This window comes from Eumetopias jubatus, unplaced genomic scaffold (assembly GCF_037043125.1).
Source record: "Eumetopias jubatus isolate StellerSeaLion01/CBP00866 unplaced genomic scaffold, mEumJub1_p1.0 scaffold_2, whole genome shotgun sequence".
NCBI classification, from domain to species: Eukaryota; Metazoa; Chordata; class Mammalia; order Carnivora; family Otariidae; genus Eumetopias; species Eumetopias jubatus.
Window position 1 is genome coordinate 165,793,362 of NW_028274808.1, and position 22,960 is coordinate 165,816,321.

Here is a 22,960-nt window from a genome sequence, read left to right on the forward strand (position 1 = left end):
TGCCTCCACTTTATCACCAACCATTCTCTCTCTTTTTTTTTTTTTTTTTTACAGTCCAGCCAAGATTCATTACCCTATTCATCGAGGCCACCTTTGCCAAATCAGCAATAACCTCCACATCTGGCTAAGTCCAATTGTCAATTCTCAGTCATTCATTTTATTTGAACTCTCACAGGTATTTGAGTACCCTCCTCACCAACCCCTGTGCTGAAGCACTTCACTAGACTTCTGGGACATCGCACTTTTTTTTTTTACTATCTCACTGTTGGCTCCTTCTCTACGCTCTGACTGGGCTTTCTTCCTTTTCTCAATCTCAAATCTCTGCTGTATATACTCACTTACTAGATGAGCTCATTTAATTGCATAACTTTAAAATCTAATGGCTCCCAAATTTCTATCTCCCATCAGGCAATCTCCCCTAAGCTCTGGACATGAACCACAAGTCACCCAGTTGCTCAGTCTAAAAACTAGTAGTCTGTCTTCATCATTCTTACTTTTACTTCTAACATCTGATCCATCAGAACATCCTGTTGACTCTATAATCAAAATAATCAAAACGTATCCAAATTTGACCATGTCTCATGAGATCTTTCATTGCCAATGCTCCTTCAAGCCACTATCATCTGTTGTCTAACTGAAAGAATCTTCTTATTGGTTTCCAGCTTCCACACTTTCTCCCCAGTAGGCTTTTCTACACACACAACCTTCATGATCCTTTAAAAATGTAAATCAGCTCTGTTATCCCAAGTCCAGAGCTCTTTAATGGCTTTCATTCACATTTACAATAAAATTCAACCACCTTTTCATAGCTCAGAAACTTATTATTCAAAGAGTGGTCCTTAGAACAACAGCAATAGCATCCTCTGGAAGATTGCTAGAAATTCAGAATCCCAACCCTTGCCCCAGACTAACTGAGCCAGAGTCTGTGTTTTAACAAGGTCTTAGATGATTTGTATGCACAACAAATCTTGAAAAGCACTGCTGGAGAGAAGAAAGCATTGACTGAATGATCTGACCACGTTTTGCCTTCCTGACCTAATCTCCTTCCATTCTCTCCCTTGTTCCCTGGTTTTATTGCTACTTCTTAGACCACCAAGTTTATCCACCTCAAGATCTTTATAGCCATTCAGTCTACCTGCAAAATTCTTCCTCCAAATCTTTCATATTAGTCAGGTCTCTGTTCAGATTTTACCTCCTTAGAGAGGTCTTTACTGGCTATTCTTTCTGAAACAGTACCTCTCCTCACTTTGCTCAATCTATTGTATTGCCTTACACTCCCAGAGTTCTTACAATTACCTGAAATTATGTTATTTATTTCTTTGTTTTCTATCTCTAAACACTTTGAGGCCAGAGACTTTGTCTATATACATCAGTTCCTGACAAAAAATAGCAGGTTAATACGTGTTGATTGAATGAATGAATGAATAAGACTGTGGTTTGCTATTGATTGTTGTAGTAAACAAGACAACCAAGGTTACAGCCCTAATAGAAATTACAATGGCAATGGGGGGAAAATAGACAATAAACAAGACAATTACAAAAGTATGAGAAGAATACTAAGGTAGGAATGTGTAGAAAAGAAGGGGGACTTTAGTAAATGTTGGGCTTCTGTAGTTTATAACCCATTAATGGGCCTGTTAATAAAGCATGGAATTTTCTTAAAATCTTGCTCTATTTGCACTGGGATGGTCTTACCAACTCTTTGTTTAAGACACATGAAGTACCACAGGCGCCTGGGTGGCTCAGTTGGTTAAGCGACTGCCTTTGGCTCAGGTCATGATCCTGGAGTCCAGGGATCGAGTCCCACATTGGACTCCCTGCTCAGCAGGCAGTCTGCTTCTCCCTCTGACCCTTTTCCCTCTCGTGCTCTCTATCTTTCATTCTCTCTCTCTCAAATAAATAAATAAAATCTTAAAAAAAAGAGAGACATGAAGCACCAGTGCTGTTTAAGTGATTTATTTATAAAATCATCCTATTGCTTAGCTATGCATTTACATGATAGACTTAAAATTTTTACCTTTCAAAAGTGCTTTTACATAAAATAAATTATAGGTAAAGTTGCTCTAAATTCAGGATGTAAGCTGACATTTTCTATGCATAGAAATAGTAATACACAGAAAAGGTTTGATGTTTTTACTATGAAAAATTATAACCTCCATATAAATATCCACATAAACAAAGTACTAAATATTTCATAATAGCAACACATAAGAATAAATTCTATTTAATAGTTCCTAATGGCAAAATTATGAAATACATAAGAATTAATGTAAGGGGGTCCCCTGCTTGTGTTCCCTTTCTCATTGTGTCTCTCTCTGTCAAATAAATAAATAAACATCTTTAATAAAAAAAGAATTAATGTAAAAATATAGATGATCTCTATGAAAATAATTACAAAGTACTAGATTCACTTTTTTAGGAAGATTAGAATATGCAGATGGATATACTATACCCCAGCACAAGAAATTGAACTTTGTAAAAGAACATCCCCAAAATAAATGTATATTTATATACATATACATATATGTGTATATACATATATATACATATACATAAATGTGTATATACATATATATACATATACATAAATATAAATATATTTAATTCCAATTAAAATTCCAGGAGTATTTTTCTTGGAAGTTGGCAAAGTGATTTTAAGGTTAATCTGAAAAAAATAAGCAAATATATAGTCATGAAAAATCAGAAATAATCTAAAAATTTATTACAATACACAGTGAGTTAAGTCAATTATTTTTCATCTCTATGGTAGAAGGTTAGGTAATGATAGAAAAATAATTTTGAAGAATCATGAGAAAATACCTGTATTAAATTCTCATAATTTTGATATTTACTGAGGAATTACTATGGGTTGACCTGGATGCTTTACATTATTAACTCACTTAATCTTCACAGTAACTTTATGAAGTGTTCTTATCATCACCTCCATTTTACAGATGAAGCTACTGAATACTAAAAGGCAAACTTGCTCAAGATTACTTAACCAACAACAGGATTTGAATCAGGGAAGCCTGACTCCAGATTCCATAACCACAATATAACACTGCCTATTACTGAGCAAAACCCCTCATTACATCTTCATGGCCACCAACATGTCTACTATTCATTCTACTCAGATTTATCCTTTGCCTTCAACCTTGGCCAATGCTAGATAGAGCCAAAAAGCTTTACCTGATGGAGAATAACAGTATAGAAGAAGAATCCAGAATGTCTAAAAGGACTAAAATATTACCTTCATGACTCCTGGGCCCATTTCTGAACTCTAGTTGGAATAAGCCATGCATATTCAGATCTCGTTATCATTTAGATAGGAAAATCTCACAAAATATAGGCCTCTTCTCCATTCCAAGTTATAAATGAGTGTATTATATAGATTTGTATGGAATGGAGGTACTTTTCTTTTCTAATAAATGGTGAAATTTATATTCAGTAGAGTATATTACAGAATAAGTGATAAAGTGAAAGGAAGCATAATTAGGGTATACAACTTGAAATATGTGTTTTGGGTTTAACAGACTCTGACAACTCTTTTCCCTTTCCCTTTTCTCAAATGTTTTCAACTTCTTTTATCTGAGAAAGTGACATTTTTCCACTTTTCTGTCTTTACTGGTTGGATAAAAGTTACAGATTGTGTACTAAGGGTAAGTGGTACATTTGGAGTCAAGAAATGGCCTTCATTTCTACAGGAATGATCGGGGACATGTGCTGAAAATAAAAGTCCTGAATTACTTAGAGTCAAGTGCCCCAGTTCACAACAGTTTAACTAGGGCAGTGGCCTTTGCAACATTTGAGGACAGATGTTTTCCTACTCTGCTCTGGTTCCCAGTGAAGAATGCCAACTGTGAGACCACATTAACCATCTCCCACTCCTCTTTTTCTTAGAGCACTGTAGGTTCCGTACCATTTCTCAGTGACACAGTCAAGGATCCATAGCTTTTCAAATCCATTTTCATTTCTAAGTGGAAGTTGGGAATGATTTTTTTTTTTAAGTTTAAAAACCAGTCAGGCTACGTCACAGAGAATCTCTGATGATGGTGAGTAAATACATATTTTCAGAAAAAAAAGTAGATTTTTTAATGAAGGTAGGATTCATGGGCTTTTACACTGCTAATTAGCCATGCAAAGTGGTGAAAATATTATGTATAAGGACTTTGATATCAAAGAAAGAAGAAGGAAGGAAAGAAGAAGGAAGGAAGGAAGGAAGGAAGGAGGGAAGGAGGGAGGGAAGGAAGAAAGGAAGGAGGGAAAGAAGGAGGGAGGGAAGGAAGGAAGGAGGGAGGGAAGGAAGGAAGGAAGGAGGGAAAGAAGGAAGGCAGGAAGGAAGGAAGGAAGGAAGGAGAGAAAGGGAGAGAAGGAGGGAATCCTAGATTCTGGTCCAGGGTTCTGCACATAGACAGCTTGGTGACATTTTTACACAGAAAATGAAGTCAATGATGCAGTTTGCAAGGTCCTTATGAGGTCTAAATAAGATGCTGCATATAAATTACATAGCCTAGTGCCAGCCAGGAACATAGTAATTACTCAGTAAATGGAAACTTGCCTCGGTTCTAATAGATCCTCTAGAATGAGCTTTTAAGAAAGACTATTTGCTTTTCCATTATATCATGAATAAAATTATGAGTAAAGGATAACGACCTCAATTGATATACATACGTAGTGGAAAACAATTGTTTTGACATAGTAATGCAATTGGTGAGGGGATCATGTCAAGGCTAGCTAAACATTTTTTTAAGTGTTGCTAGAAATGTTAACACAATTTTACAAATTTGAAATAAAGGTCTTTGTTGAAGTTTAGTTATGTGTCTACCAAGCATCTAAACCTCTTTCTTATTTTCAAGATACCCCCCACCTGCCCCCAATCTGCCAGAGCAGAAACCAAAGCAGGCAGTTCTATCCTCTCTCTCTGACCCCTGGCCCCTAGTGGCAAGTGAACCAGGATCAGCCAGTTAGATCCTCTTGGTTAGGGCTTGGAATCCTGATAAACCAGTAACAAAGGCAGAGGGACAATCGAAAGTGCTCCTGGAAACAGATGATCAGATTCAAGCAGGGGCAGAAGGAGTGCGACAGAACAGCAAGCAAGGGCAGATCCTGGCGAGGGCCTTCCTGGTGACCTAGTAAAAGGCACGCACAACCCTCGGTCGCTGCCTATAACCAGCAGCAGTGAGCTCACCACCGAAATAGGCACTGCAGTTTGTCTTCCTTTTGGAAAATGTGGAAACTATGGAATTTATCCTTATTTAATAAAAAGTGTGGGCCATGTAGATAAACGGCCATTCGGAACTTCCCTCCAAGGGTCATTTGTTGAACAGGCAGGCGGGGAGGAGAGAGAAGCCCAGACAAGCACAGGCAAGACTGTCCTTGTGTCAAAAGGCTACGGTGAGCGCTGTGAATTGTGCAAGACTGTTGAATCACAGTTCTGTACTTCTGAAACAAATAACGCAACATATTTTAAGAAAAAAGAAAAAGAAGAAGATAACAGGAGAGGAAGAAAAGGGGAGTATGTCAGAGGGGGAGACGAACCATGAGAGATGATGGACTCTGAAAAACAAACTGAGGGTTCTAGAGGGGAGGGGGGTAGGGGGATGGGTTAGCCTGGTGATGGGTATTGAGGAGGGCACGTTCTGCATGGAGCACTGGGTGTTATGAACAAACAATGAATCATGGAACACTGCACCAAAAACTAATGATGTAATATATGGTGATTAACATAACAATAAAAAATTAAAAAAAAAGGGTATTAGAGGAACTTTTACAGAATCTTTTTCTTTTAAAGATTTTTTTTATTTATTTGACAGAGAGAGACACAGCAAGAGAGGGAACACAAGCAGGGGGAGTGGGAGAGGGAGAAGCGGGCTTCCCGCTAAGCAAGGAGCCCGATGCGGGGCTCGATCCCAGGAACCATGGGACCATGACCTGAGCCGAAGGCAGACACTTAACGACTGAGCCACCCAGGCGCCCCTTGCCATATTTCTTGGGTTCTCTCAGAATGATTATTTGCAGAGGCCTCAAAATGCTATTTAGTGTTTTTATGTTTAATATTCTTCATTCTCCCAGAGAGACTGCTGGAGAGAGTCCCAAAAATATATAGAATATGCAAGGATATTTTTATTCCTAGCATTATTTCTGGAAACACTGACCACAAAAGCATTTATTTTATAGCTATTTGGATATGACCCTTGGTCTGTCTCTCTGCAAGGAACCGTAGAGCCTGGGGTAATATTTTGCACACCTATAACTTGCTTTATTTATCTGCCCTGAGTCATGAGTGCTATTAAGAAACAATGCTTAGTTAAAATGATAAATCAGACATATAAATAACTCCTCCCCAAAATGCATTAATGCTTCCTTATCTTATTAGAAATACCACTTCTAGGAAGATTTCCCACGTTAAATTCCCTTTAGCATAAACTATTCAATAAACGTTTTATCATGTATAAGCTTTGATAATAAAATAGCTTCCTTAAATAGCCATTGATATTTACTTAAACATATTTTCATAGATTATTATTTTAGAATAATGAAAAATTCTATTTACTGATCTTTGCTCTCAATTATAGTTTCATCTTGAGAAGATTCTTCTTGAGCAGAATGAACTAATCCAGAATATTTTTAAATTATCACCAGAAATGTCCTGGATCATGTGCACGACTTCATAGAACTTCAGAACCAGCAGCCGTTGGTAGTGAGAGGCTTCTCTCTTAACTGACCCAGAGCTGCCAACGCCAGGCTGCCCCACCAGCTCCGTGTGTGCTGCCCAAAGGATAGGCCAGTGGAGTTGTTTGGGTTTGTTGTTGTTGTTGTTTCAGATTCTTCCCCTCTGGTTGTCTACTTTTATTTCCCTTCCCTGTGGTAGAAAAAGAAAAAACATTATGTGTGTATACAATGGGCTGGAAGAAAGTATCTAAAGAACTAATACATGGGGACATCTACTCTATTTCAGTGTTTTATATGGAATGTCCCATTTTATCATCAGAAAAAAAAAATGAGGGGGGCGCCTGGGTGGCTCAGTTGGTTACACATCTGCCTTTGGCTCAGGTCATGATCCCAGGGTCCTGGGATTGAGTCCTACGTTGGGCTCCCCGCTCAGCAGGGAATCTGCTTGCCCTTCTCCCTCTGTCCCTCCCCCCACCCTGTATGCTCTCTCTCAGTCTTAAATAGATAAATAAAATCTTTTAAAAAAAAGAAAAAGCAAAGAGCATTTATGCTAATGAAAAATATAAAGTAAGAGAATGCCTTTTTAATGTGTTCCCATGGCGTCCTGTGTCCACTCCTGTGGCGGGTATTAGAAATGCCTCTTTATTTGTCTACAGCTTCAGTGGAGCTAAGTGTCTTGAAGATACTAATTGCATTGCTTTGCTAGGGTTGCTATCACAAAGTACCCCAGACTGGGTGTCTTAAGTCTAAGATCAAGGTGATAGCAAGTTCGGTTTCTTCTGAGACCTCTCTGATGGGTTTGTAGGTGGCTGCCTCCTCCTGTGTCCTCATGTATTCTTTCCTTGGTCTGTTTTCTAAGTCTGAATATCCGCTTCTTCCAAGGGCACCCATCCTACTGGATTAGGGCCCACCCATATGACCTCATTTTACCTTACTTATACCTTTAAAGGCCTTACCCACAACAGCAGTCATATTCTGAAGTACTGGAGCTTAGCCCTGCAACATACAAATTGGGGTGAGGGGAGCACAGTTCAGTCTACAACACTCTACATGTCTCATCATTTTTATATCTTTTATCATTTTATACACCACAAGATCAGTGCTTGTTTCTATCATACCATCTGTTTATCAAGTAATTTTCTAATCTCTTCCTCAACCTGCTAAGAACAACAATTTTCCATATTCCGTATGACACACCCCTCCCCCTGCACCTCTCCAACACGTGTAGGCTCTGTCAGGAAATATGGCCACTGCCAACAATTCCTTCCCTCTCTGTACACATGTGCTAACTCTTCTTGAATCTGGGCTGCTTGCAACTTATGGTGGAAAGGACCATCATGGTTCTGAGCCGAACCCTTAGGAGGGCTGGCTGCTTCTGCTTCCTGGCTCTTAAAGCCTTGCTCCACTGTTCAAGAAGTTCAAGCTTTTCTGTTGGAATAAGACACTACATGGAGGAGCACTGAAGTCCAGAAATCTTAGTGATGAAGATGTCTTGGACATGGAGCTCCCACCTTGAGAATATGTTGATGAGAGCTCAAACTGAAAGGACTGTCTCTCCCTGATCGCTGTCCTTTGAAGCCACAACTACCTCTGTGCTCATTTGCCTTCACTGAAGTCCCCACCCCCATTTTACCACCTTCAGAATGGATGGATTACCATCACCTTAGAGAATTACTTTGCACCAGCCCAGTACATAGAGGAGGCGATGAAAGCAGTCTCGTCTTCTGTCCTTACCCAAGAAGTTAGCTGGCGCTGTCCAAAGGGAACTCCAAACCTCTAAACAATTTAATAAAATTAATGTATTTTTAGGACAAACTCTTGCACTTTTCACATAAAACCAATTTCACATAATTTGAAATCTATTCACTGGAGCAACCATCCACAGACTAGTTCTCAAATATTCTTGAACCTGAAATGCCTGTTAAGGTACAATTGGTACTGTCAACATTCCTTGCACAATTTTAATGAGAAAAAAAATTAAAAGCACACTCTTCTGTATGGCCAGTCATTAATCATTGTAATGATAGCTGGGAAGTAAATTAACTGATACTATAACCTCTTCCCCTTCAGAAGCTAAGTAATCATAAAGTTACCACAGGAAAATTGGTTACATCTGAACAAATTTTTTAAGGAGTGATGATAATTAAAAATGTTAAAAACCATTGGGGAGAGTATGTGCTATGGTGAGCGCTGTGAATTGTGCAAGACCGTTGAATCACAGATCTGTACCTCTGAAACAAATAATACATTATATGTTAAAAAAAGAAGAAGAAGAAGAAGAAGAAGAAGAAGAAGAAGAAGATAGCAGAAGGGGAAGAATGAAGGGGGGAAATAAAAAAAAAACAAAATGTTGGGGTTTTTTTGTTTGTTTTGGTTTTTTAAATTTTATTATTATTATTATTTTTCTAGTTAAAAATGGAATTCTGAGAACTCCAAACATGGAGGCAGTACTGCAATTCTCATCTTTTCCCCACTGTCACTTCCTGAATGCTTCTCAGGCCATGCCTTAACCCTCTTTCTTGTGACTCCCTCCTCCAGGGGACCCTGTTATATCCACTGAGGATTTGGGATCCTTATTGTGTCCTGCTCTTTTCTCAAGGGACCTGCATAACCTGTAGATGGTCTGTCCTGCACCCCATCTTCTGAGGTCCTCGATCACTGCCCTAGCCCTTTATTTCTCCTCTGTCTAGTGTCTACTACTACAGTCACGCTCTGGACTTCGCTGTTTACTTGCATTGTTTAATCTCAAAAGAAAAATTGCCTTAACATCATCTATTCTTCATTCTTCATTCTTTCCTTTTTTATTTTGGTATTTTTTTCCCATCCCAAGACACTTCACTTTTGTTTCTCTCCAGGCCAGATATCATGGTGTCTCACGCTCAACTCCCATAGCCCTCTGCACCTTCCGTCAACTTGTTTTGCTTAGCTGCAAACAGCCTTGGATTATTATAAACTTCTGGTTTCCTAATTTCCTACTTGGTCTTGTGGGAGTGGCTTGAAAACTGGGGAATCACACATACTACACTGATTAGTTTGATTTCAAGTTTATAAACTCAAATATCAAATGGGTTCTCAAAGCAACTCAATTTTTATAAAAGTAAAACATGTTTATTATACAACTCATAAAAATAAACAGCAAACTGTGGAAAGAAAAAGGACCTATAATATCACACAGAAATCTGCTATTAAGATTTTGGTGCTTTTCCTTATTGTTATGTATGCAAAATGCGAAAGGTGCACATCATTTTTACAAAATGTCCCTTAACATTATAAAATACTCCTAGTCTATAGTCCATGAAATTTATTTCCAATATCTAATTTTTAATGGTTTCATAACATTCTCCCTTTGAGACACGTTACAATTTAGTTTAACTTTCCTTTCCTGGTGGATATTTAGGTTGTTAGTGATCAGCAACACAAACTTTTTTCTCTAGAATGAATTCCTAAAAATAGACCCTAGGAGATAAAGGGAAAAAAAAACTTTCTGAAGTTCTTAATATACTTTGATAAACCATCTTGGGGAAAATTGAGACCAGTAGATACCAGTAACAGTGGAAGTAACAACTGTTTTGTCCTGCATTCGGAACACTGAGTAACATGTGTAGAAGTCATACTGAGAGCATCTAAAAGTTTTGTTAATTTAAGTGACCAAAATTTGTGTGTCTTTCTTTGATTATGAGTAAGATTCAAATTTTTCACTTTATAATTTTCTTGGTATCTATGAATTAGCTCTTCACGTTTTCTAGGTCATCGTTGGGACAGTTCCTGACCATCCCACTGTCCCGTTCCGTTTAGTTTCCCTCAGTGGCCATTGTTGTCGTCTGGTAGCCACCCACTCCAATGCCACACCTTCCCAATTTTGTTACCGATATTAAATTATATTGAGTCTGTCTGGCAAGAATATTCCTTCCCCTGCCATCCCCATATTCTCTGTTTTACGTACTGTGTAGTTTTGTTTACAGACAACTCTCAGGATCATTATTCCCTTTGCGTGTGTTACTTTGAAGCACATGGGTTAGAAACCTTGGAATTAAATTTACCGAAATTCCACCAAGAATATTCCAGGTAAGATTCCCATGAGTCTTTTATGCAAGATGTAGCTGCCTGAAGAGAAGCAGAAATCATCATTTATCCCAGGCAGTGGTGGGCAAATATGAGCTTTGTCAGAAGGCAAATACAGATGGTTCCCAATATAGGATGGTTTGACTTAGGATTTTTCGACTTTAAGAGAATGTGAAAGTGATACTCATTCAATAGAAACTGTCCTTCAAATTTTGAATTTTGATCTTCCCAGGCAAGCAATATTTGTGCAGTCTGATACTCTCTGATGATGGGCAATGGCATCAGGATGCAGCCCTCAGTCAGCCATGTGATCATGAGGGTAAACAACTATATGCATACAACCATTCTGTACCCATCTCACCATTCTGGTTTTCCCCACTTTCAGTACAATGCTCCATAACTTACGTGAGATACTGAGCACTGTTGCATGATTTTGCCACACTGTAGGCTAATGCAAGTGTTCTGAGCACATGTAAGGTAGGCTAGGCTAAGCTATGATGTCAGATGGGTTAGGTATATTACGTGTATTTTCAACTTATGATATTTTCATCTTATGAAGGGTTTATCAGGACATAACTCCATCATAAGTTGAGGAAGATCTGTATGAGGTTTTCCCACCTTCAGGGTATTCTCTCATTGGTCATCCAATTTGATTCTACAGGCAGTGGAGATTATCACTGGCATTTTCCCACAATTCCCATATAAATTGAACTCTTGATTTCTAGAGGCCTCCTTGTTAGGTGCCCAGTTCCAGACCAAAATCCTACATGATCGTTCAGGCTGGACCACAGGCAACTACAAGGCTTTGCGGAACAGGGGGGAAGCTGCCCTCATCTTAGCAGACTTGTTGCATAATCAGGGCACTGAAGTTCTCTGGAAGGAAGGATAGTCAAGGAGTCAGGCTCCTCTGGGCCAACCATGTTCATGTGCACATTGGAGACCACTTCATCAGGAGGCCTAGGGGATCTCTGTACTCCCCAGACCTTTCCACTGCTGGCTCTTCCCTGAGTCCTACCTGTCAGCTAATGGATCCATAAAGAGGTAGAGGCTTTTGTTCAGGACTTCTCAGTAGTGATATGATCCCTGCCATCCTGACCACATCCACCTGACCCCTGGCCTGTGCCATTCCATGGGGAGAAATAGAATACTGGGAAGTCAGTGTCTCCTTTTGTCCTTTGCTTGCACTGTGGCAGCAAGTAAATAAAAGCTTGAATTATTTTTCAGTTTGGCTTGTTACCCTAATTGATCACATCACACCTGATCACCGGACCCCCTCATCTTTGCTGTCCTGGTTCTAACACCATCTATTATATCTCTTCCAACATCAAATACCTGGGGTTGTTTCTTTTGTTGACAGAACCCTTACTGATACATGCAACTAGTGTTTTTTCTTTCCCTCCCATTTCCCAGGAAGAAATGTTACATTTCCTGCTCAGGGTTAATAATTCATTTTCTCAGTCATTTATTCAGCTATTCACTTAAATATATTTATTAAACATCTGTACTGTGTTATTATCACTGGCACGGTGTTAGTTCCTAAGAATATAAAATGAAGATGGTCTACACCCTCAAGGAGTTCATTGTCTTGACTATGACACAAATGGACAGATGATTACAATTCAGAAATAATTGAGTGCTATAGGGAAACAGAGGGAGGTCACTCAATATAGTCAGTAGTCATGTATTTACACAGGAGGTGATATCTTGGTCCAGAAAAATCATACAATAAAAATTTGTTGAATAATGCTGAATAGAAATGGGCGTTTGTCAGAGGGTGTGAAGCTGAGGAAACTAGGAAGGGGAAAAGCAGGGAAAGGTACCATGGCCAGAGGAGAGGGGAGAGCTTCAGCCAAGAAATGGAAAGGAAAACCACTGTGTGTGTAGAAAACTATAGGCAGCCATGTTGTTTGATCATGAAGTGTGAAGGAGGGAGGGGGAGAGATAACCCGGGAAATCAGGTGGTGGCCAGCAAATATAATAATTTATACACTCTAAGGAGGAGTTTGTGCTTAATCTTGAAGGTAATCAGAAGTTATTGAAGAATACTATGCAGAGAAGTTGTTAACTAAAATATGAGTTCCTTGAGCAATTTTATACACCCATCACAATAAGATCTTTCTGTAACATGGTGCTAAAAACTTAGGAATTCTTGGAGGTTTCTAGGCAACTTCCTATGAAGAAGCAGGGGCACATGGAGGTGTGTAAGACAAGACATGCGTAGGGTAGACAGCGAAGGATCTTGCTTTCAGATCCATCGGTAACCAAATAAATTAAATTTAATAAACTAAAATTGCAACTCTATACTGCATTCACCCCTAAAATTAGTAAAGATAAAAATGAATGTTAATAATTATGAAGGTATGGTCAAGTGGACACTCAGCAGTAGTAGTCTAAATTATTACAGATTTTTCTTGAACTCAGTTTAGCAACATTTGCCAAGAGCCTAAAAATATTTATTATGTTTTGACCCAGTAATTCCACTCTTGTGGGTAATAAATGCAGACAAGGATTATCATTACCACTAGAAAATAAAATGGCAACAACTTATGATGCTGTGAAGAGTAAATCAGATAATGTTTGTAAAACACCCGTAACACTGCCGGGACAGAGAGGAGTTCAGTAAATGTTAGGAGTCATTCTTCTTTTGCGTCTTGATTTAAAATATGCTGATGCAATAAATAAATGAGTGAGCCAACCATAGAATGTGTTGACTGCTCCTTATGGGCCAGGCCCTCGGCTTATTGCTGAACATATAGTTGCGGATATTGTGGCCCTGGTTCTTATCCTTGTGCAATTATCTATACCATTATGGTGAAAATAGTCTCTAAATAAATAAACAGTATAAATAAATAAATAGTATACACATTGAAGGAAATGAACATGGTACAGGGAGAGAAAAACAGAAGAGATTAAATTTAGAGAGGCAAGGTCAGGACAGCATTTGTTGATCTAGTGAGCCTTAACCAAGGATCTTATTATGGTTTGAATTGTGCTCCTACCCCTGCCATTTGTATGTTGAAGCCCTAACCCCTAGTGTGATTGTATTTGGAGATAGGGCCTTTAAGGAGGTAATTAAAGCTAAATGAGGTCATAAATGTGGGGCCCTAATCCCATAGGACTTTTGCCCTTATAAAAAGAGGAAGAGAGAACAGAGTTCTCTGTGTGTACACAGAGAAAAGGCCGTGTGAGGACACAGAAGGAAAAAACCATCTTCAAGCTGAGGCGAGTGGTCTCACCAGAAACTAATTCTGCTGTTACCTCAATCTTGGATGTAGAGCCTCCAGAAATATGAGGAAATTAATTTCTGTTGTTTAAGTCTTCCTCTCTATGGTATTTTGTTATGGCAGCCTGAGCAGACTAACACAAATCTGAAGGATGGGAGGAGATGGCCATGTGTACAGTAAGGAGATGAGCATTTCCAGGAAAAGGGGACAATAGACACAAAACCCAGGACGCTGAAAAAAGCCTGATGAGCCTGGACAACCAAAGGAAGAACAGTGTACCCGGGGTCCTATGGATCCATAGTGAATACTTCCAAGATATCTTTGTGAAATGAGGCGGAGATGGCATGATGATTAGTTATGGAAATAACAAATGGATTTTGAGTCTGGTAGACCTGAGTTCCAGTTCTAAGAAGTAAAATGTGATGGATGTGGGAGAAGAGACCAAAGTTCTATGTGCTGGCCGTGCCTGAGGCAATGGTAACCACTGGGTAAGTTCAGCCTTTACATGTTACAGATGTCAAAACCCAAACTCAGAGAGATGAAGAGTATTAACAGGGCTTAAACAGACATACAAGGGATGCCTGGGTGGCTTAGTCAGTTAAGCATCTGCCTTCGGCTTGGGTCATGATCCCTGGGTCCTGGGATTGAGCCCTGCCATCGGGCTCTCTGCTCAGCGGGGAGTCTGCCTCTCCCTCTGCCTGCCACTCCCCCTGCTTGTGTTCGCTCTCTCTCTCTCTGTCTCTGTGACAAATAAATAAAGTCTTAAAAAAAAAAAACAGACATACAAGATGCTAGCTAGTGTCAGGCACATTTAAAGAACCTATACGTTTCCCGTATCCATTTCGTATGTTTTAAAACAACCCTCATTAAACCAAATTGATGTCTCATAATTTGGCAATGGCACCAAACCTAGATTTCTAAAAAAGCAGTCTCCATAGTATGTGAATAATTTTTTTAAAGATTTATTTATTTATTTCAGAGAGAGAGAGAGAACGTGTGAACATGAGTAGGGGAAGGGGCATAGGGAGAGGGAGAGAAAGAATCCTCAAGCAGACTCCCTGCTGAGCACGGAGCTTGCTGTGGGACATGACCCCAGGAACCCCAGATCATGACCTGAGCTGAAATCAAGAGCCAGCCACTTAAGCCACTGAGCCACCCAGGGCCCCAGTATCTGAATAATTTTAAGGAACACAGAAACTGTAAGCTAAATGCATTAACGGTTAATGCTCTTGTCAAATATATTTGCATCTATATTCTTAATAGTACTGACCAGGCACTGTTTGAAGGTCTAGGGTTTGCAGGTCCTGGATCTGTTGCATATGTTGCTTATTCACATTGCACTACAACCTCCAAATAAAATCACTTCCATCATTGTAGTAATAATAATATAATGTATATTTACCGACTATTTATGATATATCTGACAGGTGGCTAAATGTTTTATAAAGCATATTTTGTCCAAGAGGTAGGTACTTTTAGCTCCAACATATGAAGAAAATAAGGGAATATGTGGAAAAATTACCCAACGTTACCTGGCTAAAAGAAATAAAGGGGTTGAAAATGAAGTGATTTGCTGATAAATGCTTAGCAATCAGCTCTCTGCTAAGTGAAGGAATCCTTGAGGTGTAGCATTTGAGAATTTCTGTGGTGTTAATGCACTCACCACGGTTGATTTCAAGCTACAATGTGATACCGCTGAGCTGGGAACAGACACAGAGTAGCATCCCATTATATAGCACTTCTACCATATCCATCTATTCTCAGGAGCCTGGGTGAGTCAGTTCAGTACACCACTGTACAACAGAAGTGTGACTCTAGACTTTGTACATCTAAAAACGATGCTCTAGTTTCTCTCTTTGACACCGGGCTTTAAAACTGTCACAATAGGTACGACTTGCCAGGTATATGTAAGAGACTGGTTTATGATTATTCTGCTTTTTTTGATGTTCCATCTCTTCAACTTTACAGCAAGGGGTCTAAGTTTCTTTCTGCCTGATTGGTTAAAAATTAGAACCATTTGGAAAAACGGACTTCGTTAATTCCCCATGTCTTCAGAGAGTAGATTGGGAAACGGACTGACAAATTCCAAGAATCATACTTTTAGAAATGTATGAGATGTAGAACACTACCTTTTTAGAGAGGATGTAGCTAAAACTGATACTTGCTCACCCAACACTTATTGTCAAACTTTTCTGAGTGCAGAGCCTAAATTTCATTCTGGTTTTATGTCTTTTCCCACACACTACTTTGGTAAATCCTCATGGGTCTAAGCCAATTATCAAGCCCCATAACTTTTGCCAATGATGGGTTTTGGTTTGGGCACATCACTCATTTATGGCCAATGAGATATTAAGTGATGTCTGAGAGCTTCTGAGAAGAGTTTCTAAGTTCTTAAACGCAAAGACAAAGAAAGGATAGTCACTTATTCTGCCTCCCTTCAATGGCATAGGGATATTTGATGCCAGACGACATAGGTGTATTACAACAATGAGTAGCTAACTACTATTGAGTAGGAAGATGGCATAAACCTGATTATTGCTGCTAAATTCATAACCCTGGAGTTTCCCTCCCTCAGGGCTTCATATTTTATGAGCTAATAAATCCCCTTATTTGTCATTTGAATGGATCTTCTGTTTCTCAGACCTTTACATCTAGCTCTGTACTATCTTTCCATCCCATTTTTTTTCAGTCTCTCTTTCCTCTGGATTATTTGTTATTCCCTATCTTAAATTTTTGTAATGGAGTACTTGGCTGAAACTTGATGGAAGATTTGTGAAATTTTGAATAATAACTAAGAAAAAATAAAAACCACAAATATTTTCACCTCTCAAGAGCTAGAGGCACCAAAAATCTTTTGAAATAAATTATCCTTAATTTAAAAAAGGTGAAGAATTGGTATGAGTATTTGATTTATATAAATGTAGAGGCACAGCCACCTATTATTCTTGTGAAAAACTAAGATATAAGTCATTTGTATGTAGCTCTTTTAAACTGAAAATTCTTTCTGTAATGTAAATTGTTATTTTGGATGAGTCAATGCTGTGCCTACGCAGATTTATTTGTTTGTTTGTTTTGGCTTAATTTGGAAGTGGGAGGATTTTCTTCTTATTTTTTTCCCTGTGTGGGTATTGGATGCACTTGCATGTTCTTATGGAGACATTTGTGTGTGTGTGTGTAAAGAGATAACAAGTTGAGATGCAGAGAAACACTGGAGGACCACGTGAACTTGAACTTCACCTCATTCTGGAGGAGGGAGTATAAAAAAATTGTCTGACAAGACAACTTGTGTGGAATGTTCTCAAATGCCAATGTCCAGAAAGACACACATACACACAAAAAGGATGAGGCCTTGTTTTAGATTAATGGAGACAATGAGATATGACTATTAAATACAATGTGGGATCACCAATCCAATTTCTAAAATTCATGAAGAACATTATTGAGACAATTGGCAATATTGAATACAGACTGTCAAGTTTCCCAAATGCAGTAAGTGCATTGTGATTATGTCAGGAAATGCCTCTGTTCTTAGCAGGCATATGTCCAAATGTTTAGAGATGAAGTGTTGTTTACTGCCTGCGATCGATTCTCAAATGTTTAAAGAACAAAAAATATACAGAGATAAAGAAAATGTGGCAAAGTGTTAGGTAAATCTAGATGCAGGGTATATTGATCATCATGCTATTTTCCAGCAATTTTTTGGTAAGGTTTGAAGTTTTTTAAAATAGAAAAGTTGGATAAAATAAACATGTAATAAAGAAAATTGACTTTGTGGTGTCAACCTGGATTAACTACTGATGTTTCACATATGGTAAATGACTCTGCATTGGGAAAACAGAGGATATTGAACCACTGTATTTTGAATTCATTATTCAGTTGTGGATAGAGAATAAGAACACATAACTGATGGTTCTAGGGGTGGTATTTTCTCTGAATAGAGCAAATGGTTCTTCTGTAAGTTTTCCTGGGAAGAAATATAAGGTAGAAGAAGAAATGAGCACTTGGAAGACAGGTCTTCGAGTGGGAAGGATAAATGTGGGAGGGAGGATCTAACATTTTACAAAAGGTGCTAGTGCATGCAGGTGTGTGGAAGGTGGCATTCCATTTGCTCCCGCCACATGGCATCAGCCTCTTAGTCAAGCCTGGAGGTGCTGCAGGAGCCCTGAGCTGATGGCCTTGAGAATGTTTGCATCTAGTATTAGACTTTCCTTAAAGCTTCATGAAAAGTCAGACTGAGCTCTGCTATGGAAATATACAGCCAGACCCTTCACACCTCTCCCAAGCCTAAGGAAGATTATGTGCACTCAGAACCCTGGAGGCCATCAGTAAAAGACTTAATGCTTGGTGCTTGGTTTCTGCAAGAACTGACAAGAACAGAGGAAGGGACCATTTCCACCAGAGACTCGCCCGAGATGATGGGGAAGGAATCTTTGAAAGGTCATGCTAAAGTCTACTCTTCAACCCAGTAGGGTTTGAAGACCTTTGTGATTTGGCCCATTACTGGCAATATGATTTTAATGGTAGTCTTAGTCTTGGTTCATATCTAATGTTTATATTTAAGGAAGTGTCATATCTCCCTACTTGAGTATAAGATTCTTTAGGATAGCAACCGCCACTTATTTTTCTTATCTCTTACTGCTGTTTATTATATTGTAGCAGGTATGCATTGACAATGATCTCCTTGACCAAACTTTAGACAGGATCCTCTGAACCATCTTCTCAACGAGGGCCTGACCTTTGGGCTTCTTTCTTCCTCTTTGCATTGCCAACTTTTAGCAGAAGTCCTGCTAAGTCCATTTAGCCAGAACTCCCACACTCCATATCTGACCACCTTCAATATCTAATCAAATTCCTCATCCCCCTCAACTCCTCAGGTAACATCTGATCACCCTGGCCTGCCTTCAGCAAGAATCCTGTCAGGTTGTTTAGCCAGACTCCCTCTTTACCCATGATTTTCCTTTTAGCAATTTTCCATCCACTCACCACCACCCTGATCTTTAGCTATAAATCCCTACTTGTCCTTATATTTGGAATTGACCCCAGTTCTATACTGAGGTCTCTTTTCCCCTATTGCAATAGTTCCTGAATAAAATATATTATCACCTTAATTACTGTCAGGCTCTGTTTTTTCTTGTTCAAAGAGCACAGGGTGACGTATGGAAGTGTTGAATCACTATATTGTATACCTGAAGCTAATATTACACTGTATGTTAACTAACTAGAATTTGAATAAAAACTTTAAGAAAGTATGAAATAAATATGTTTTGAGTAGAACTGCATCCACATTATATTTCCCAGTAATAATACCACTGTGATTATCATAATTTTAAAGAAAGTTTGTTCCAACAACTCTGACAAAAATTAATTCTTAAAATTCATAGAAAATACTTTTTAAAAATTTACCTCCTAACCTCCACTTTGTATTTATTACTATCTATAAACACTATTTTATTTATTTATGTATTTATTAAATATTTTATTTATTTATTTGACAGAGACAGTGAGAGAGGGAACACAAGCAGGGGGAGTGGGAGAGGGAGAAGCAGGCTTCCCGCCGAGCAGGGAGCCCGATGCGGGGCTCGATCCCAGGACCCCGGGATCATGATTTGAGCTGAAGGCAGACCCTTAACAACTGAGCCACCCAGGTGCCCCTATAAACACTATTTTAAATACCATAATATCCTAAGCCATTTTCCCTTCTCTGAAAACAATTCCTGGGCGCCACTGCCATGCAAATACTCATGTTCTTTGATTCTGTAGGCTATATCGATGTTTTCTGAATAGCACAGTCTGTAAAGGTATTTTTCTGTCATGCAGAATCTCTGCCTATATCCTTGAGTTTGCAAACTGAAGCCTGAATGAGAGCTGAAATGTCTGCATCGATCAGCATGCTTTTTAGAGTGCATTTCCTGTGTCCTGATGACCCTGTTGGCAAGATATCTCTGTTTCTGAATTATGAATAGTACTTATATGAGAAACTGCTCCCTTTATTTGTGAACTGCCTTTCAGCGAGAGTATTATAAATGTAGGATTTGGCTTGGTCACATATGGGGTTTCATTGAAAATGATGCAGAGAACCATCTCCTTCCGATTTTGGGGTTAGTGTCAATACTGCCCCTCCGCCAAAGGATTCTCATATTTCTCATATTTTCTGCAGGCTATTGATACCAGATAATGCTGGTAAGAATTATACTTTGAATAATCCACAGAGTCATCAAAGTTTTCATTGTAGATGAAGCAGAGATAGTAGTGAAGTCTAGTCCCAACATACAGTTGGACCTTATAACTACAAACCCTAAACAGTTTCTTTCTGTTCAGTACTTTCTATTCTGTCTTAAGATGGACTGAGGTCCTTGGCACACAAATTGTAGGAAATTGGTCAACTGATATTAAACTCTTCAATATTCCCCGAAGTTTTAAGTACAGATTCTGCTCAAATTCCAGAGTGGAAACAATATTCAGTTTTATCTCGTTCTATAATCTAGCCTTAGTTTTAATAAGACTTTATTCTCTTTGTTCAAAGATTGTGTTTGTGTGAATTAATGGTGGAACTTGACAAAACCATGATTATTTTCAGAAAAAGATAATCTAGATCAACCCCACCCTATAAACCTCAACAGTAAACCTCAACAACCAAGTGATTTTAATGCAGACAAAATTACACTAAGCATTTAACTTGTAAGGCTTGAGAAACATACTTATAAACTTCATTACTGTGATTCTAAAAGGAGCATTCATTTGCCAGACACCGAAATGCTGATCTGCCTTTGTGTGAGGAGAGAGTTCCAGTTTGTGTATGACTAATTTTCGGTTTCTTTGTTTTTGTTAGGTGAACACTTCCTCCAGATAGATTCTTTCAAGTGGCTTCTGATTTAATTCATTGATATAAACTCAATTGTGTAGATACCAGGTAAACAAAGTATGTGTGTGTATGCATCTCTACCTGCCTATCATCTATCTATTTATCATCTACCTACCATCTATCTATCTTCCATCATTTTCCAAGGTCACATACTGAAGAATTGACTAAAGTAATTCAAGTGTTATAAAGTATCATGATATAAAACTGCATAATTTGATATGAATGACCAATAGCAATCTACATATAAAATATAAATGTGTATATTATAAACATGTTTAAGAAAAATCTGTGCATGCTAGAAAATTTTTGAATTGTTATTTATCAAGCAGAATGCCACTGATATGATAGAACCAAGTTACTTTTTGATTGTGTCATTAAAAAAACACGTCAAAAATGAGATTATTGATTTGAAATAATGGTATTGTTAATCTAAGAAAAAAGGTAAATATGCAAATCTTTTGTCTCAATTTCATAATTTGTGTGTTTCTGACTCCTGAGAAACTAGGACAAGGGAGAATATGGAGAGATCACAATAAATCCAGGTCCATATCTTATCAGCTACACAGTACTATGCATGTGTTTGGGTGCTTAAAAGAAAAAAAGACATAGCTCCTCCCCATAAAAAGCTTACTATCTGTGTAATGGATCTTGCCTATAAATAGAGGGTAGGATTATTTAGCCTGCTGTATGAAATATAACAGCATATGAATTATTTAGCTTGTTGTATGGAATCTAGCAGTGTATCATGACTTTGCTGCTACCTATTCCTAGGTAAAAATGAGGGAGACTACTGACTTTCAAGGCCAAATGGATATTAGTTGATTTACTGAGATTGATGCATTAGATAGAACTCTGCAGATGTTGTAGTTAGGATCTTTTAGTTGAAGGAAATAGAGACTCACTCAAGTTGTCTTAATAATGAGAGATTTATAGTAAAGAAACATTTAGGGCAATTAGAGAGACAGAGATGGAATAAGATTCCAAGAATGGAAACCATAGCTCAGTTGACCTCTCATACAAATGGGACTTGATCCAAGACAGCACTAATACGTTCAGCAGCAGAAGGCCATGAATGGTCCTGACCTTTACAGCAGTGCTCTGTTCTTCGCATTGACTTGTGCATTCTTTCCACTATTCTGTGTTCTGCTTCCTCAAAACTTTGGCTCACTATGACCTTTTATCACCCTAGATCTAAATAATGATTGGCCCCATCTCATCCTCATGGCTTCACCTTATTCTTCTCAACAGCTATAATTGTCGGGGTTAATTGCTTGATTTTCTCGGTATTTAACAGATAAATTTCTTGAGATATAGAATTTTATATGGCTTTTCTATTAGGATGCTTGTTTTTCTTTTATTGATTTTAAAACATTTTAATATATCAGAGTTAACCAGGGTTTTTGGTTTAAAAACAGTCTTCCCAAGACAAGTGCCATATGATTTCACTCATATGTGGAATTTAAGAAACAAATGAGCAAAGGGAAGAGAGAGAGACACACACACACAAACCAAGAGACTCTTAGCAATAGGACTCTTAGCTATAAAGAACAAACTAATGCTAACCAGAGGGGAGGTGGGTGGAAGGAAAGGTGAAATAGGTGTTGGGGATTAAGAATACACTTATCAGGGTGAGCACTGACTAATGTATAGAATTGTTGAATCTCCATTTTGTACACCTGAAACTAATATAACACTGTATATTACCTATGCTGGGATTAAAAAACTTAATAATTTTTTAAATAAAATAAATAAAAACAGTTTTCCTAATTTATTATTTGCTTTTTAATTTGGATCACTGTTTTCTGACATACTCTAGTTTTATTTTGTCAAATATATCCGTCTCTTCTTCCTAGATCTTACTTTGTTTTCAGGCTCAGAAAGTTCTCCCCCTCTAGAGCATAATGTAATTATTCTCCACCATCAGTGTTTTTTGAATTATGGTCTATAGACAGTGTCACCAGAATCACCTAGATTTGCTTACTTAAAATGTGCAGTCCTGGTCTTCTCTGCCAGACTTACTAGATTTCTTTTCAAGAATTTATCCTTGGGCGCCTGGGTGGCTCAGTTGGTTGAGCGACTGCCTTTGGCTCAGGTCATGATCCTGGAGTCCCCGGATTGAGTCCCACATCAGGCTCCCTGC